The sequence below is a fragment of the Cryptomeria japonica genome, chromosome 8, assembly GCF_030272615.1.
Source record: "Cryptomeria japonica chromosome 8, Sugi_1.0, whole genome shotgun sequence".
Taxonomy (NCBI): domain Eukaryota; kingdom Viridiplantae; phylum Streptophyta; class Pinopsida; order Cupressales; family Cupressaceae; genus Cryptomeria; species Cryptomeria japonica.
The window spans coordinates 22,974,748-22,982,370 of record NC_081412.1 but is presented as its reverse complement, the minus strand read 5'-3'; the positions used below and the strand labels follow the sequence as shown (position 1 = coordinate 22,982,370).

Sequence of the window (7,623 nt, the reverse complement as noted above, 5' to 3'; positions counted from 1 at the left end):
CTAAGGAAACAGGCAGTAGGAGCTGTTTATACACAGACCTGAGAGGGAAAACTTGGAAACTATGCATCAAGATAATAAAAAAAATTAAACAAGTTGCTAAGTTACTTTGAGTACAAGTAGGAGAGGGGGTGCTGTAGGGATGAAGGGATCTCAGTCATAACTTGTCCCAGACATTACTGGAGTTTGAAATAATTACCGGAAGGTCCCATTCATTATTGTCATTATTAGCCTTTTCCTCATGAGTTCCTTCCTTAACCATTTCAATAAGAGAAATAGCAAGAGGCAAACAAAGAAATTAGCTTGAGTTAGGATAATCAACATATTTTTTTCACTAGCAGAAAAGACATATAGAGAGTGGGAGTAGCGCTGCTAAGGTTCTAGGAGGAGAAGATGCAAGAGAGGCGGACAAGGGAGATGATGATGGAGATGCAGATGGGATTAGCCCTGGTCCTTTTGTCTTGGCCCTTTTGTTTTTTTAGGATTTGGAAGTCAATGCTGCTCTTGGTGGTATCTGTTTGGCCTTAGTGGGTTCCTTGCCCTGTTCTAGGCCAATGTTTTGGTGCTTGAGTGGGATGGCGCTGCTTTGGTGTATACCCTCGTGTTTCTCTTGCTGGTGGCTTTGAGCGCTTCTGCCCTTCCTTGGCTATATTGGGCGAGGCAATCTGCCTTTGTATGCTATTGGGTTGTCTGTCGTTGTCCACCCTCTATTTCTATCCATGTGTGGCTCTTGGACCTTGTCTCTTGGCTATTCGCATCCTGGGCAGTGATTTGTTTGGGTTGTGGTTGTGGTTGTGATGGGTGTTGTGGATGATGTGCTTGGAGCCCTTGTTGTCTGGGTGTGGCGGTTTTACAATGCTACACCCCTGCTGCTTTCTATGATGCTGGCCATTGGATATAGGATGTGTCCCTGTTTTGGGTCATCTCCTTGGTGTTTGGTTTGGAAGTTGCTGCTGTCATTTCTTCCTCCTCGTTCATCCTGCCCGTGGTCTTAAAGGTTTTTGACCATCTCTTGCTGTGAAAGGTTGGTTTGGTGGCCTCTACGAAGTTGTTTTCCACTGCCCTGTTCGTGTTGCAAGACTTATAGGCTTTGTTTCAAGTTGTTTCATGCCCTATTCTTTGTGCATCATGCGGTGCTTTTGAACAGTTTGTGTGGTGGCTTAGACTTGTGTGGGTAGTGGGGTTTGGTACTGTAATGGCTACGGTGATGAAGACGCTTGCTGCCCCCGCTGACAGGGTCTGGTGGACGTGCAATGCCCGTGCTGCTTTTACACAGTGAGAACCTCTGGTTGGGGACTGTTTGTGCTTGGTCTCCCCATTCAAGGGGAACTCCTGAGGTGAGTGTCCCTCTTCTCTATTTGAGGGATTTTGTTTGATTATTGGGTTTGCGGCACCATCTCTGCCTTCGGTGGAGTTCTAGGTGCTTTCACCAACCCTCCCTTTGGAGACTCCTTTTGGCATAGAAATTAGGATAGGATGGTACCAACTGCGATCGAGAGTGTGATAAGCTTGGCAGAGTCTGGCGTTAAAGAGCTGCCTTTGAGCTTCCTCAAAGATGAGCACGAGCGTCCCACAGTCCCACACAATGTCTTTTGCCATGATATTCCTGTCATTTCCCTCCTCAACTCTCGTGGGCATGGAAGAGATCGAGTAAGAGCCGAGCTGAAGAAGGCCTGTCAGGAATGGGGAATATTTCAGGTTCTGGATCACCCTGTTCCAAGGGAGCTCAGAAACCTCATCATGAATCACGCCATGGATTTCTTCTCACTCCCTCTCGAGGAAAAATTAGAGTATACTTTGAAACCCGGAAGCTATCTTGGCTATGGCAATGGCAGCTTTATCAAGGACGACCCTCTCATGGATTGGAGAGAGCTCTACGTTACCAGATGTTTGCCTCGGGACCTAAATCTATGGCCTTCTAAACCACCAACTATGCGGTAACTTTGCTTATACAGTAAACAATCTAAAAGATCTGATATTTAAAGCTGTAAACGTATTCATTGTTTTTGACTTTTGCAATTATATCTCTGATCATTTTCAATATAAAGAAGATAAGTACTTCTGTCAGTCAGTTTAATGAGATAAATATCGTGTAGGCAGTGAGACTACTTACCTAAAAATCACACCCAATTACGTCCCACATAAATAAAAAAAGAAAGGTCGATTGTTGTTGCAGGAAGATCATTACAGATTACAGCGACGCTACCCTTGAGCTGGCAAGAGAGTTATTGGAGCTGATCTCTGAAGCTATTGGACTGGATTCTAAAGCCATAGAGAATGCGTGTGGAGATGCAGAACAGAAGCTTCTGTTGAATTATTACCCAAAATGCCCTCGGCCTGATTTGACGTTGGGATTGAAGAGACACACAGATCCGGGGACCATAACTTTGTTGTTTCAGGACAAAGTTGGGGGATTGCAAATCACTAGAGATGAGGGCAAAAGTTGGGTGACTGTGGAACCAATTGAGGGGGCATTTGTTGTGAATTTGGGAGATCAGATGCATGTAAGTGTCTCCCATAATCTCTGATAAATTTTCTCCAACGTTCTCAATTACTTCTATCTGTTTCTTTTTTCAGAGAAAGTAGGAAATGGCAGATGGGCTGATTACTAAGCAAATTTACAGGTCTTAAGCAACGGCATTTTTAAGAGCGCGGATCATCAGGCTGTGGTGAATTCGAGCACAACAAGATTGTCCATAGCAGCTTTCTACAATCCCAATCCAAATTCGATAGTTTATCCACTAGAAGGATTGGTTGACGGAGCATCCCAACAAATTTGAACGCTACATCTATAAAGAGTTTTTTGCAAGAAAGATGACCCAGCACATCGTAGAGAGAGCAAAAAAGCTAAAATTGATGGAAGGGAAGAAGAAAAATAGTACAGTTTAGATGCGTTGAAGTCTGGAAAGCATTAAAATTTATACATTGAATTGCTGGTGGTCTGTCTGGTTTCTTGTCACTAAAGTAAGCAGGGTTTCATTGTGAACAGTGGGTAGGGTTTGCAATATAATTTGAGTAAAGGTATCTGTCTTCTAGTATTTAGATTTTTCTGGGTATCTAAAATGTAGGGACGGGGATAATTTATTTGATTGGTGGTATGTGCATGCAAGGCCGGATAAGAGCATCACTCTGTGGACGATGTTTTATCTCAAGAATTAAGGCCTAAATTAGTGACAGTTTGAAATTGAAAACATAACGTAACGTAGTTAAATTTGCATTGTAATTGTGTACATTGGAATCAAAAGATTCAGTAAAACCTCTATTATTAGATTTTACATTTTATTGTGCTTCGGAATTTCTAATCAGCTTTAACATTATGATAACTTATATTATTATTTATAATATATTGTTACATATAATTACAAAATAAGTGGATGGAATAACAAGAGACAAATAAAGAAATTTATTAGAATTAAGAAAATCAACATTTTTTTCACCAAGTGTTGGAGAGGTAAATCACTTACTACTAGGCCACAACCAATCTTCCTAAACACAATTGTTTCTTACAAGAGGAGGAGAACCTTGAGGGTGAGTCTTCCAATGATCGCAAGCAAATTGGAAGGGTGAGTCTTCCAATGATCGCAAGCAAATTGGATATGCCCACGACAATTCCTTCGCAGAGATTGATGTCAAGAGGAGGAGGAAGTTGGAGGTACTTTGGCAACAACATAAGGGCATTACCTGGTCATGATCCAATAACACTTGTAAGTGAGCTTATCTTAAGTGCACTTTATTTACTTGTACTTGAATTGTAACAACACATTAGACCAAATAATAAGTTTAGCATAAATGTGTGTCATCCCAATAATCATGGAGCTATCATTGAGAGCGAATGAAATTTTGAATTTGGAGAAGGAAAGAAGTTTCAAGGGTTGTAGAATCTATGCAATTGCTTGATTTGTTGTGGGTTCAACATGGGCAAAGGTGAGGATGATTTGATTTAGTTGATTGCGGGTTTCTAGGCTAAAAGCACACTCAATGATGGGCCAACTTTTGGGGCAAGGGTCTCTCTTTTTTATGTGTGGGAATCTTCTAGTGGGATATATCTGATGATATCAATGCAGGTGACCATGTACCTCCACCGTCATCTCAGAGGCCTTCTTTTTCAAGCAATGATTCTTACGGCCCCTCTTTTGTGGATTTGTGTGTTTCTATGGGGAAGTATAATCATTGCCTACTTGATTGTAACTCAATGTGGTTAGATTTATTTGAATCACATTTAAAGAGGGAGAGTTCCTCTTCACCTATGAGTCATTCAACTGACCTTGTTTATAGGATTTTCTCTATTGTGGTTACATATTGCATTGTGGATAAAGGTTGGGCCTTGTCCTAATATTGAATCAGTCTATGCCTTTGTTGCTAGAAAATGGCTTAACAAGTGCCACATTGAGGTCAAGGCCATGGAAAAAGGTTTCTTCTCTTTCTCCTTTACTTGTGAGGAAGATTTGATTGTTTCCTTAACTAGGGGTTTATGGATGCTTGCACAATCTTCTTTGGCCCTGAAGAGATGGGAACCTAGGTTCAGTCCCCACATCTGGTCTTGCAATGAAGCCCTGGTTTGGGTTAGGCTCACTGGCTTACCCCTAGAATTTTGGGATGAAAATATTTTTAAGGGGATTGCGACTTGTTTAAACAATCTTTTGTTGATTGAATCTATGAAGAGGTGTTTGGTATATGCTTGGCTTTGTGTTAATGTTTCTCAATCAATTAATCTTCTTGTGAAATATCTATTAAGTCCAAGCTTGGTGAGTGGGCTTTGAAAGCTATTGAGTTTGAGTCTATCCCATTTTCTTGCTTTCACTTATAAAGGTTGTTAATTGGGGCAAAAATGCCCTTCCAAACCCCCAAAGAAACCTCAAAAGGTTTGGAAGGGAAAATCTCATTCCATGGATGTTGATGGTTTTGTTCCTAAGAAGAGTTCTCCCAAGGTGGATGAGGCTATGTTCATATTGAAAAGGTTGCCCCAATGGTTGTTTCAGATCCCCCTTTGGGGGACTCTTCTATTGAGTCTATAGATGAAATTGGATTTGATGTGATTTGTTTGGAAATGTCTAGTATATCCATTGATGATTTTCAACATGGAGTTTTGAATATTCCTTTGGAGTCTTCTAGTGGTGCGATTGTTTTACATGTCCTAAATTAGGTGAACGAAGTGTTAGAATTGAAAGATATTGATAATGGGTGATTTCCTCTAAGCTTAAGAATTTCTTCCATGCTGGGAATATTGCTCTTGAATTTGTGAATCTAGAGGTTTTCCTTAAAGATAGCTTTCTTCTTAGAGATGGTTGATGATAGTAGATCAGATTTGCTATCTTTTAATTAACTGGTAAGGACTTTTGGATTTGGATATTTAGGAAGCCTCTTTTACCTAGTCTAATAGGCATAGTGGCGAGGATATTATTCAGGTCAAGCTAGATAGGGCACTTATCTCACTAGATTAGATGCTCTACAACTCTTGTGATCTCTTTTCTCTTACTATATTGGGTTCAAATCATTTCCCTATTGTTCTTTCAACTAATTTAGTGGGGCGTAAGAAGAATTTTCCTTTGAGGTTTGAGAAAATGTAGACCCAACACTTGGATGTTAGAGGTAAGATTTGTGAATAGTGGGAAGTGAATGTGGATGGAACAACTTTGTTTAGTGTTGCTAAGAAGCTTTCTTTGGTCAAGTCAAATATTTTGTGGTGGAATAAATTGACTTTTAGCCACAAATTTTCTCTCTAAGAAAAGGTTAAAAGCAACTTAGATGTTGTCAAGAATTTGATCTAGGTCAATGGTGCGGTTCCTCAACTTAGTGAGAAGGAAATGGACTTTTATCTAATATTCATGATATTATCTCAAACGAGGAAGAATTCTAGAAGCAAAGATCTTACACCCTTTGGCTTTAATGTGGAGATTGCAATACAAAGTTTTTCCATTTTTCTACATTGAAGCATAGGGCCACTAATAGAATTAAAGCTATTCTTCATAATGGGATAACTCTTGACAAGCATGAACATGTTCAGTATGTAACAATTGATTTTTTTAACTTATTTTCTTATGGATTAGAATAATATGGATGTGAAGGGTTAGGATAAATTCCTTAAGAAGATCCCTAATCTAATTAAAAAGGATATGAATAGATCTCTGATTAGGATTCCCTCAATTCATGAAGTCCATGCGACTGTTTTCTCTTTTGAAGGAAATAAAGTGCCTGGTCTAGATGGCTTCCTTGTGTTCTTCTTTTATGTTTGTTGGGATATCATGGCCAAAGATGTTGTCTCGATTGTCAAGGAGTTCTTTGGTAGTATATTTATCATAAAGGAGCTTAATACCCCTTTTGTTGTTCTTATTCCTAAGTTTGTGGGTGCTAAATCCTTTGGTGACTTTCATTCTATTAGTCTTTGTAATTCAATTTATAAACTAATTTTGAAGGTTTTGGTGCTTAGAATCAAGGACTTCCATCCTAGTATTATTTTTGTGCAGAAAAATGGATTTGTTCCTGGTCACTAGTTTCTTGATTTGATCCTTACTATGCATGAGAACATCAACTCTCACGATTAACAAAAAGGAAGGTTGTTTGCTTAAGTTAGATCTCCTCAAAGCTTATGATAGAGTTGTAGAGGAGGGGATTTTTTACCTCCAAGATTATGAATCTCAGAGGATAAAGCAATCCACTGCTACCTCACTTAGACTAGTGCTAAGGTGAGGCAAGGGATAAAAATGAAAATCTAAGCTAATAAACTGCAAACGAGACTCCTGAACGACTCTATTGAGTCTCTATCCTTGGGATGATTGTGTAGAGCTGGGACACCAGTGCAATGCATTGTTGTCCAGTATGGACATAACACAGAAACTATACGGGGCTAGCAGATACAATTATAATATTAAATGAATTTCAAAAAATAACAAGATAAACTAATAACACAAAATGTGAAATATTAGAATGACTTGAGAAGAGGGAAAAGAAGGAAGCTCACAACCGGTCCACGATATGAAGCCTCCCACTAGATGATCTTCTTCCTATGATTATAAACCTGCACACAAGCAACAAAGAAAATGTTGGTGGTTGTGTTTTGGAGTCTGCCTCAGTCAGACCCCCATTTTGGTGTTTCCACCTCCACGAACAACCTAGATAGATTGATAGAATAAAAGATAAATGCTAGAATGGTAAAATGATAAAACAGATAGGGGATGTGATAAATCTCAAGATGCCCAAAGATATGATAAATAGAGAAATATTACCAAAGAGGCTTGAGAAAGACAAGAGAGTTGAAAGAGATATTATGAGAGCTTAGAGAGCTTTATAGAGCTTGTGAGAGTGTTGTAGAAAACTAGATATTGCTGTAGCAAGTGAGTGAAAGTCGAGAGAGAGTGCTTGGAGAAGCTAGAGAGGTTGAATAACCAAGATAGCCTAAATAGAGAGAAAAGATAGATTTAAAATAAGAGAAGAGGAGGGAAAGAGAGGGTCGTGAGTCGTTTGAGAGGTTCAGAGCCATTTCCACTTATATATGTAGGTGACAAGTGGAAAGGTGCACTCAAAACCAGCATTTGAACATTGAGATTTTGCAGGACTAGTGTGCGGTGTGTAGACGTCTACGTGGTGCATTAGTGTCTAGACAAATCATGCTCAGAAATGATAATTGAT

General features: G+C 39.5%; 1 pseudogene; it reads left to right on the top strand.

Moving 5' to 3' along the window:
- Nucleotides 1-290: 290 nt before the first annotated feature.
- On the top strand, nt 291-3,272 carry LOC131074192 (naringenin,2-oxoglutarate 3-dioxygenase-like; annotated as a pseudogene).
- The last annotated feature ends 4,351 nt before the right edge of the window (nt 3,273-7,623 follow it).